This window comes from Pongo abelii, chromosome 8 (assembly GCF_028885655.2).
Source record: "Pongo abelii isolate AG06213 chromosome 8, NHGRI_mPonAbe1-v2.0_pri, whole genome shotgun sequence".
In the NCBI taxonomy this organism is placed as follows: domain Eukaryota; kingdom Metazoa; phylum Chordata; class Mammalia; order Primates; family Hominidae; genus Pongo; species Pongo abelii.
Genome location: NC_071993.2, coordinates 31,178,071 through 31,189,363, shown reverse-complemented (window position 1 = coordinate 31,189,363; position 11,293 = coordinate 31,178,071).

The following is an 11,293-nucleotide window of genomic DNA, read 5'->3' as shown; positions in this document are numbered from 1 at the left end:
CAAGGTGGGACAGAACCTCAGGGAGATCATCTTTCCTTTTACTTAAGAAATTGAGGCCCAGAAGGCTTGAATGGTTTACTTAACACAACTGGTTCTAGACCCCAAGTCCAACAGCAGTTGGTGCAGCCATCAGCCTCATGAGGTCATACTGTTTCTTCTTCATGAAGAAGTCTCTGTCCTCTTCATCTCGCAATAGCACCCCTCTCTGGAATCTGAGCATAGCAACTGCATCCCTTTGTTATTATTGACATTATCTTTTTTTTAAAAGGACTGCATCACTTTGAAAACCTGAATTATCATATTTATATTCATATGCATCTTCCCAGGTGCATCAAAAGTTCTTTAGGAGCAGGTCCATGTCGGATTCATCTTTGGATTCACCCACTGTGCCTAGGACAAGGCTAGCACTTAGAAGGAAATCAACAAACTCTCTCCATGTTTGATGAAATCAAGCTGTGAAACCAGTTCCAGAACAGAATCTGGTTTCTCCATTTCCTTGAGGTTAAGTCTGGGCCAATAAGAGGCACTAACATGCCCACTTCTCTGTAACAGCATGCACCATTTTGAAAGCTTCCTGCTCACTCAACACATTGAAATCACAATACGACAATGGCTTCCTTCCATTGAAATCAAACTGGGTGGCTCGCCTGTGCTTTTTGTATTCACATTTCATAGAAAACACCTTTATCACTGCTCCTGTGACTCTCTTCTGGCAGCCACAGTGATATTAAATCTTGCAGAGTTCCTTTTTTAGAAACATTACTAAAGGCCAGTGTCATTTGCATAAACTCTGCACAGTCCTATTATGTCCTCAACTTAAGTTAAAAGAAGGAAGTTTAGGAAAACCACACTTCCATATCTGTGCAGAGAGTTGTCATGCAGAAAGTAAAGGCTCAAGAGAGGAGTGTGCCAACCCCATGCAGGACCCATGAATAGAAGGCTCAGCTGAGTGGCCAGAGTGGGCCGTTGGCACTGACCTGGCCAATCTCCCTAAACTTTATTTGGATAATAAATTATTTCATCTAATCACCTGGGGCTGTTTACCTAGGGGTAAATAATTTCATTACAGTACTATGATTTCTGCATTAGCATTTTTTTAGGTTAATTAAATGATTTGCCACATTGCGTCCAGGCACGGTGGCTCACGCCTGTAATCCCAGCACTTTGGGAGGCCGACGCTGGTGGATCGCCTGAGGTCGGGAGTTCGAGACCAGCCTGACAAACATGGAGAAACCCTGTCTCTACTAAAAATACAAAAAATTAGCCGGGTATGGTGGCGCATGCCTGTAATCCCAGCTACTCGGGAGACAGAGGCAGGAGAATAGCTTGAACCTGGGAGGTGGAAGTTGTGGTGAGCCAAGATCACGCCATTGCACTCCAGCCTAGGCAACAAGAGCAAAACTCTGCCTCAAAAAAAAAAAAAAAAAAAAATTACCACATTGGTATCTTTACAAAACTATCAACTCAGCAAACTGCAGTCCCTCACTTCATTATATATGTAACAATAAGGCAGTACAGCGTTTTAGTGCATGGACTCTAGCCACACAAACCCACATTCAACTCTTGGCTCTAATACTTGCTACTGGACAGCCCTTGAACAGTTTATTTAATCTCTCAAAGACTCAGTTAACCCATCTGCTAAATAGGAATCGTAATACTACTTACCTCAGTGGATTGTGAGAGGAGTTAAGGAGATGTTGTGTGTTGTGGGTATGACTGGCTGGGGCCAGTTTTGTGGGCAGCAAAGAAATTTACCACGACAGTTGTAAGTAAAGAAAGGCAAATATATTAGAGAAAGTATGAGGATAAGTTTCATGGATACAATGGGCAGCACAGCAGAAAAGGGGCTGTCTGCAGAGAGTCAGTGACTGGAGGAAGTTTTATAAGGTTGTGCTGGACATGCTATGTGCAGATGAGGTTGTGCTGCTGAGGCTACATGTGGAGTAAAGTATTTGGGAACAGGATTTGGGTTGTCAGTGATTAGCCATCTCTTGGAACAATTGTTCTCTCCTACCCGGGATGCCTTCCTCATTGTTGCTTACCTATCTTATCAGGACTCCACACTGAGGACATGGTATACTCTCTGCATGTAGTGAGTGCCCAATCAATACCAGTTTTGGTGCTGATGATAATGATGAGGATGAGGGTGAGGATGCATTTGTCTAACAAACATAGAGGATGGTACCAGTCTACCAAGAGTAGGGCACGTACTCCTAGATGTGTTTCTGGCAGTGGTGATAGTGATGACGATTCTCAAAGTTACCCCCACCTTTCTTACCAAGTAACTACTCTTGTTTATGTCCACACGAGAATGACTGGCAGCAGTTAGAGAATGTCAAAGTGGCTGTCTTAGTCTGTTTGGGTTGCTATAATAAAATGCCATATATTGGGTGGCTTATAAGCAATAAGAAACTTACTTCTCACAGTTCTGGAGGCTAGGATTTCCAAGATGAAGGTGCCAGCAGATTTGGTGTCTTGTGGGGGTCTGCTTCCTGGCACCTTCTCACTGTGTCTTCACATGGTGGAAAGGATGAAGGATCTCCCTCAGGCCTCTTTTGTAAGGGCACAAATCCCATTTATGAGGGCTCCACTCTATGACGTAATTATCTCCCAAGTGTCCAATCTCCTAATATCATCACTTTGGAGGTTAGGATTTTTTTTTTTTTTTTTTTTTTTTTTTAGACAGAGTCTCGCTCTGTCACCAGGCTGGAGTACAGTGGCACAATCTCGGCACACTGCAACCTCCGCCTCCCAGGTTCAAGGGATTCTCCTGCCTTAGTCTCCCAAGTAGCTGGGACTACAGGTGTGCGCCACCATGCCTGACTAATTTTTGTGTTTTTAGTAGAGACGAGGTTTCACCATGTTGGCCAGGATGGTCTGGATCTCTTGACCTCATGATCTGCCCGCCTTGGCCTCCCAAAGTGCTGGGATTACAGGCATGAGCCACTGCGCCCAGCCAGCGGTTAGGATTTTAACATATAAATTTTAAGAGGACACAAACACTCAGACCATAGCAGTGGCCCATCACAAAGCAGAATGTCTATTTGCAAAATTGCCGTCCATTGCTTTTAACTTCCTTACATATTTTGCTCACCTCAAAAGCAATTCCAGCATGGTAGGCTGATAGAATGATGGATAAGCAGTGGATGATAAGTATACGCATGCATCTGCTTCAGGCTTTACACATTGACACATACTGTTGAAAGTCAATCTGTCAATAAAAACACTGAACCAGGCAAGGCACAGGGGCTCACGCCTGTAATCCCAGCCCTTTGGGAGGCTGAGGCGGGTGGATCACCTGAGGTCAGGGGTTCAAGACCAGCCTGGCTAAGATGGTAAAATCTTGTCCCTACTAAAAAATACAAAAAATTAGCTGGCCATGGTGACATACTCCTGTAATCCCAGGTCATCGGGAGGCTGAGGCACAAGAATCACTTAATCTGGGAGGTGGAGGTTGCAGTGAGCCGAGATCTCACCACAGCATTGCAGCCTAGGCAACAGAGTAAGACTTCATCTCAACAAAACAACAACAACAAAAAAACACTGAACCATACAAAATGTTTATTCCTTTTACACATGCCAATTTAGTATAAGGAAATAATTACAAAGATAATAGTCGAATATACAAAACTATTTTCAGCAGAAGTATTAATATTCAAGAACTGTAAACAACATATAAATCCAACAATTACAGAAACTAAGTAAAGTATGGGATATTATTTGATAGAATTGTATTCAACCATCAAAATTATAAATATGAAGATTACATGTAAAAACGAAATGGTCAGGATATAGGATCAATATACAAAATCAATTGTGCTTTCATACATTTGCAATGAAAAATTCAAAAATTAAATTTAAAAGACAGCTCCGTCAGGAACAAGGCAAGGATGTCCCCCCTCTTCACTCCATTTCAACATCATATGGGAATTCCTAGCTAATGCAATAAAACAAGAAAAGGAAACAAAAGGTGTATAGATTGGGCAGAAAGAAATAAGTCTGTCTTTATTCGCAAATAACATAATTATCTATGCAGAAAATCCAAAATAATAATAACTTTTAAAAACCTCCTGGCTCTAGCAAGCAACTACAGTAAGATTGCAAGCTTGAAGGATACAAAAATCAATTGCTTTTCTATACACTAGCAATAAATAAGTGGAATTTAAAATTAAAAACACAATATCATTTACATTAGCATCCAAAAAATGAAATACTTACGTATAAATCTAACAAAAACATGTATAAGACCTATATGAGGAAAACTACAAAACTGTGATTAAAGATGTGAGAAGAACTAAATAAACAAAGGGATAACCCATGTTCACGGATAGGAAGACTCAATATTTTCAAGATGTCATTTCTTCCCGACTTGATCTATAGACTCAGTGGCATCCCAATCAGAACCTCAGCAAATTATATTGTGGTTATTGACAGACTGATTCCAAAGTTTATATGGAGAGGCCAAAGACCAAGAATAGCCAATGCAATGTTAAAGGAGAAGAACAAAGTGTGACGACTGACACTACCTGACTTCAAGGCTTACTATAAAGCTACGGCAATCAAAATTGTGTCATATTGGTGAAAGAATGAACACATAGATCAATAAGACATAATAAAAAGCCCAGAAATAGATGCACATAAATATAGTCAACTCATCTTTGGCAACAGAGTAAAGGAAATATAATGAAGAAAAGATAGTATTTTCAACAAATGGTGCTGTAAGAACTGGATATCCACATGTTAAAAGATAAATCTAGACACAGACATCATGCCCTTTACAAAAATTAACTCAAAATGGACCTAAGTGTAAAATGCAAAAGTATAAAGCTCCTAGAAATTAACATAGAAAATCTAGTTGACCTTGGGTGGGTGGTGACTTATTGGTGACTACATCAAAGCATAATTTGTGAAGAAAATAATTGATTTGATTTTAAAATGGGCAAAAAGATCAGTGGCTGGTGGGGAAAGGCATGAATCAGTGAAGGATGGAAGATTTTTTAGGTCAATGAAAATATATTTTGTAAAATTATAATGATGGATATGTATAATTATAAATTTGTTAAACCAATACAATATACACCACCAACAATAAACCCTAATGTATGCTGTGGGCTTTGGGTAAAAACGCTATGTCAATGTGGATTCATCATTTGTAACAAATATGCCACTCTGGTCGAGGATGTTGACAGTGGAGGAAATTGTGCTTGTATGGGGACAAGGGCATCTGGAAACCCCTGTACCTTCTGTTCAATTTTTCTGTAAATCTAACACTGCTCTAAAAACAAAGTCTGGGCTAGGTGTGGTGGCTCACACCTGTAATCCTAGCACTTTGGGAGGCCGAGGCAGGCAGATCACCTGAGGCCAGGAGTTTGAGACCAGTCTGGCCAACAAGGTGAAACCGCATCTCTACTAAAAATACAAAAGTTAGCTGGGGGTGGTGGTGCGCACCTGTAGTCCCAGCTACTCAGGAGGCTGAGGCATGAGAATGGCTTGAACCTGGGAGACAGAGTTGCAGTGAGCTAAGATCGCACCACTGCACTCCAGCCTGGGCGACAGAGCAAGACTCCATCTTAAAAAATATAAATAAATAAATAAATAAATAAAAATTAAGTCTGTTAAACAGCAGCTCCCAATTACAATAATGTCACAAAGAGTAAACTATTTAGGAATATTTTATTAAATAAAATTATTTTGTTTCTGAGACAGGATCTCCCTCTGTCTCCCAAGCTGGGATGCAGTGATGTCGTCATGACCTACTGCAGCCTTGATGTCCTGGGCTTAAGCCATCCTTCCACCTCAGCCTCCCAAGTAGCTAGAATGACAGGCATGCACAACCACACCCAGCTAATTTTTGTATTTTTTGGTAGAGATGGAGTTCTGCCATGTTGCCCAGGCTTGTCTCAAACTCCTGAGTTCAAGTGATCCTCCTACCTCAGCCTCCCAAAGTGCTGGGATTACAGTTGTGGGCCACCTGCCCAGCCAAAATATTCTTAAATACTGGAATATTGGTGACACATCCCAGCTCCTTGGGAGGCTGAAGTGGGAGGATCACTTGAGCCTATGAGGTTGAGGATGCCGTGAGCTGTGGTTGTGCCACTGCACTCCAGCCTGGGTGACCGAGCAAGAACCCATCTCAAAGAGAAAAAAAAAAAGAATAAATTTAACAAAAGAAGTTAAAAAGTTCTCTGAAAACAATGAAATATCATTGAAAGAAATTAAAGAAAGCCTAAATAAATGGACTAACACCCCATGTTTGTGCTTCAGAAGATTTCCTATTGCTAGGAGGGCAATACTGCCCATATTCATATAGAGATTCAATGCGGTCCTCAGTTGTGTTTTTGCAGAAATGGAGAAGATGATCTGAAAATTCACATAGAAAGAAATGCAAGGAGCTCAAAATAGCCAGAACAATCTTGAGAAGGAAGAACAAACTTAGAAAATTTACACTTCCCAATTTTAAAATTTACTACAAAGTTACAGTAATCAAGACAGCGTGATACTGGAATAAGGAGAGACATACAGATGAATAGAATGGAAATAAGAGTCCAGAAATAACCCATACATTTATGGTCACCTGATTTTCAACAAAGATGTCGAGACTATTCCATGGGGGAAAATACTCATTTAACAAATGGTGCTGAGACAATTGATAATCCACGTGCAAAAGAATGAAATGGCACTGGGTACAGTGGCTCACACCTGTAATCCCAGCACTTTGGGAGGCCAAGGCGGGCAGATATCTTGAGCTCAGGAGTTCAAGACCAGCCATAGGCAATATGCAAAACCCGTCTCTATAAAAAACACAAAAATTAGGCCAGGCATGGTGGCTCACGCCTGTAATCCCAGCACTTTGGGAGGCCGATGTAGGTGGGTCACTTGAGGTCAGGAGTTTGACACCAGTCTGGCCTACACGGTGAGACCCAGTTTCTACTGAAAATACAAAAATTAGCCGGGCATGGTGGTGTGCGCCTGTAATCCCAGCTACTTGGGAGGGTGAGACAGGAGAATTGCTTGAACTCGGGAGGTAGAGATTGCAGTGAGCCGAAATCGCACCACTGCACTCTAGCCTGGGCGACAAAGTGAGGCTTCATCTCAAAAAAAACAGAAAACAGAAAAACAATAAAGCAAAAATTAGTGGGGCGTGATGGCGAGTACCTGTAGCTCCAGCTAATAGGGAGGCTAAAGTGGGAGGATCTTTTAAGCCTGGGAGGTCGAAGCTGCCGTGAACCATGATCTGGCCCCTGCACTTCAACCTGGGAAACAGAGTGAGACCCTATCTCAAAAGAGAAAAAAAAAGGATGAAATTGAACTGCTTCCTTATACCATACACAAAAATGAACTCAAAATCAATCAGACCTAGATGTAGGAGCTAAAATGATAAAACTCTTAGAAGAAAACAGTAGTCTTCATGACTTTGTGTTAAGCAATAATTTCTAGGACACGACACCACAACTACAAGCAAACAAACAAAACAATAGACAAATTAGACATCAAAATTAAAAACTTTTGTGCTTTCAAGAACACCACCAAGAAAGTGATAGGACAACCCAGAGAATAGGAGAGAATATTTGCAAATCTTATATCTGTTAAGGGACTGGAATCTAGAGTACATAAAGAACTCACACAACTCAATTGTAAAACCACAACCCCCAGCACTGTGGGAGGCTGAAGCAAGAGGATCGCTTGTGCCCAGGAATTTGAGATCAGCCTGGGCAACATGGTGAGACCTCGTGTCTACAAAAAAAAATTTTTTTTAATTAGTCAGGTGTGGTGGTGCATACCTGTAGTTCCAGATACTTGAGAGGCTGAGGTGGGAGGATCGCTTGAGCCTGGGAGGTTGAGGCTGCAGTGAGTTGTGATCATGCCACTTCACTCCAGCCTGAGCAATAGAGCAAGACACTGTCTCAAAAACATAAAATAAAATGACAACTCAATGGACAAAAGATCTAAACAGACATTTTTCAAAGATGAACAAATGGCCCGTGAGCACATGAAAAAGTACTCAACATTGTTATCCATCAGGAAAATGTTAATCAAAACCTTGCCACTTCATACCCATTAGGATGGCTATTATCAAAATGACAGATTTCAACAATTATTGACAAGAATGTGCAGAAGATGGAACCCTCATAACTGCTGGCAGAAACAAAATGTTACTGGAAACCAGTCTGCTAATTCCTCAAAAGGTTAAACGTAGAGACACCCTATCACCAGCAATTCCACTGCAAGGTATGTACCCAAGAGAAATGAAAGCACATGTTCATATAAAAATATATACACAAATGTTCAGAACAGCAATTCATAATAGCACAAAGTGCAAACAACCCAAATGTCCATCAACTGATAAATGAAATGCAGTGTACCTGTACAATGAATCCTAAAAAATTATGCTAAGTGAAAGAAGCCAGACGCAAAAGGCCATATATCATATGATTTCATTTGTAAATGTCCAGAATAAGCAAATCTGTAGAGACAGAAGGTAGATTTGTGGTTGCCTAAGGTTGAGGGAATTAGGGGAAAGTGGGGAAAAGACTGTAAGTACATACAGGGTTTCTTTTGGAATGATGAAAGTGTTCTAAAATTGATTGTGGTGATGGTTGCACAACTCTGTGAACATATTAAAATCATTGAATTGTACTCGAAATAGGTGAATTATATGGTATGTGAATTATATCTCCATATAGCTATTATTAAACAAATGGGATGGTAACAGCATAAATTTTTTAAAAGCAACATAAAATTACACCAACTATATAACAACTATATAGAAATTCAACACGGCATGTAGCATGGATAAAGAATGGAACACCTAATAGTGAGAACCAAACTCACCCCTCCAAACCCAAAGACCAAACTCAGAGATGTGGAGAATAGCAAAAGTGAGGTTTTTAATGACAGTCTTCAAGATTGGGTATCTGATGGGCAGGAACACTTAGCATAAGTGCAACAAGCAATTTATCTCCTAGTGTGCAGGTCCCTCCCCCAGTTCCTCATGGGCTGAGTATCATGGGGTCACAGTCTTCCCAGACGTCACCTATTGGTTGTTGGGTAGGGGTTGTAGGTGTTTTCTTCAGGGTTGTCCTGCTGCGTTTTATTGCAGCCCACAATACATTGCAATCTTAGTTAGCTCCTGAGCTCTTTAAGTATTTGACTTATGACCTAAGTAGCTGGGCAGGCTGATAAGAACAGACAAAGCAAGCTATTTTGCAGGCTAGTAAACTTTCATCTTAGACTAAACTTATTTGGTTTGAGTGAGGGCAACTAAGGGTGGGGAGGACAAGCAAGTGTCAGCTATCCAAGCAGGGGTCCTAGTATATCCTGTTTCTTCTGTAGTGTGTTGCTTCAAAATTCACTTCACTATTATATATTTCACTATTCACTTTCACTATTATATTAGGTGTAAATCTAACTTTCTTCCCACAGCACTTCGTTGGCCTATCTGGCATGCCTCAACGCCGATTCAGGGCACTTTGTCTTGGAAAAGGACCACTGTGTCCATTATTTCCTTCAACTCCCTCCTCTTTCTCTTTTAACTCCTATTGGTCCCATTTCCAGATTTATTTTTGTGTCCTTTGCTCCTCAAATCATTTCAAGAGCTGTTGACTCTTCATCATAAGAGAGTAGAACTGATTTAGTTTCTAATAATAGTTGACATGTTATGGGCATTTGTTTGTTGATGGCTGTTTCCATTAATTTGGGGGTTAGCCCTCTAACACAGGGGATAGTGCAATGCCCTACAGCTGTTAGGACTCCAGCCACTATTGCAAGGGACGTTAGAATGGAGGCTGCCATTCCTTTCCATTTCCTGAACCAACTTTCTAGCCAATCAGTAAATGGGTCATCAATTCCAGCATTTTCCACCAATTCATTGACTAGAATCATTAACCGTTGTAACGCATTTGCGATGGTTCCATCTGGGGCAGTATTCTTAGGAATTAAAGTGCAACACTTTCCATCCAGCATGATGCATATGCCCCCTTTCTCTGCTAAGATCTTGTGTAGTGCAAGTCTGTTCTCCCAGGCCATTCAGCTGGTGGCATCTAACTGGGTAGCCACTCCCTTGAGAGTGTATCAAGTATAGTTGATGAATCTTTGTTGATTATAATAGATGTAATTAATCCAATCCACATTTTTATTAGTAGTTGATCACCAGAAGAGTGCTGATTCAAACCCAACAGTTATTTGGTTTTGGGCTTTTAATTCATTCAGTACTCCTCCAGGGACTCCTGTTGAGTCAATATAAATGTTGGGATTAAAATAATTTGTTAGGTCTCTCTGACTTCAGTGGCCATGTGGATTCTTGGGAATCTTACAGAATGCCAGGATGAATGGAATGGCCAGTTGAACTAAGGCACAAGTCCAGGTCCAATTGGATGGTAATAGGTCATGGAGGTTCCTCTTTCTGCAGTACCACCAGACATCAGCCTGGGGTATATGAAGAGCCGAGCAGTTGCCTTTGTTTGACTCACCAGTAAGTTTAGGATGTGGTACAAGTTGAGGGTTCTCCCACAGGCTTACCAAACTCTGTCCCCTGCCTAGAGAGGCAAGAGGAGTGGTTCATATTCCCTATGGAGAATGAGGGGATTGCTCTAGGGTCTGACCTCCACAAGGTGGTAAAGAGCAATGACAGACTTTTGCAAGTCTCATTTCCCTATGCATCCCTTTCCTGGTATACAGCCAACATGCAACGCATTCCGTCGGGATTGGTATCCCATCCTGGGGGAAACAGAACCACCTGTGCCTGAGGCTGCCCAGCAGAGCATGCAGAACAGTCGCTCTTATGAAGAGCTAGTACCAAAAATCTGACCCATTCAACCCAGGCATTTACATCCCCATATCCAGTCTCAATTTCTAAAGTCTGCCTCAAATCAGTTACCTTAATTATTTTTACTCTGTTAGGGTCATTGTCTGGTTAAAGGAAGTAGTGGGACCGGGAATTTTAGTAATCCTGGGTGGGCTCAGAGTGGAGTTGGTGACTAGCCTAAGAGCTAACCATCCCATCCGATCCCTTCCTGAGATATCTATTCCTGACCCATACCTCCAAGGTTCCTGGTCTAGAGTAGCTGGGTTGTTTATGGTAATTAATATAGGATTGCATTCTAAATTTCTACAGTCAGGTGGCAGGGGGCCCCTATACAAATGCATTTTCTTCTTAAGGGTTTGTTTTTGGAAGAATGGCTCAGCCTCGAAATTGGGTGGTCCACCAGACCCCATTCCAGCTAGCGCAGGGCTTTCCCCAATAGCAACCTGTTTCAGGACATAGATGTTTGTTTGCTTGTGACAGCTGCCTTTG